Source organism: Pteropus medius, unplaced genomic scaffold (assembly GCF_902729225.1).
Source record: "Pteropus medius unplaced genomic scaffold, Ma_sr-lr_union100, whole genome shotgun sequence".
NCBI lineage: Eukaryota > Metazoa > Chordata > Mammalia > Chiroptera > Pteropodidae > Pteropus > Pteropus medius.
The window spans coordinates 8,942-9,512 of NW_024352647.1; positions in this window are offsets into that span (position 1 = coordinate 8,942).

Sequence of the window (571 nt, forward strand, 5' to 3'; positions counted from 1 at the left end):
TGAATTTTTCTCCATTAATTTTCATTCTTCAGTTTCCCTCTTCTTCCTTCTGATTTATTTCTAGATTTCTGTCTTCAATATCACTGATCCTTTTCTCCATTTGGTCAACTCTATTTCCCAAGCTTGCTATTTCATTTTTCATGTCTTGCGGTGTGTTCTTCATCTCCAGAAGCTCTATTTGGTTCTTGTTGAGGATTTCAATCTCCTTGCTAAAGAACTCATTCTGCTCATCTAGTTGTTTTTTGTTTTGTTTTGTTTTGTTTTGTTTTGTTGTTTTCTTTTTTTTTTTTCAATTCCTGAAGTTGTTGATATGAAGTGTTTTGGATCTCATTGAGTTTTTTCAGAAGTGCCATCCTGAATTCCGACATTTAAGTCACATATTTCTATGTCTGTAAGCTTATTTTCTGGAGATCTTTCTCTTTCTTTCTGAGATGCCTTGTCACCTTGGTTGTTCATGGTGTTTAATGGACTATTTCTGCATCTGGGCATTAATGGAAGTGTATTCTGCTTTCTTTTTTTTCCTCAAGAAAGATTTATTATATAAAGGTCTCTCTTTAGCCATTTGCAAAGA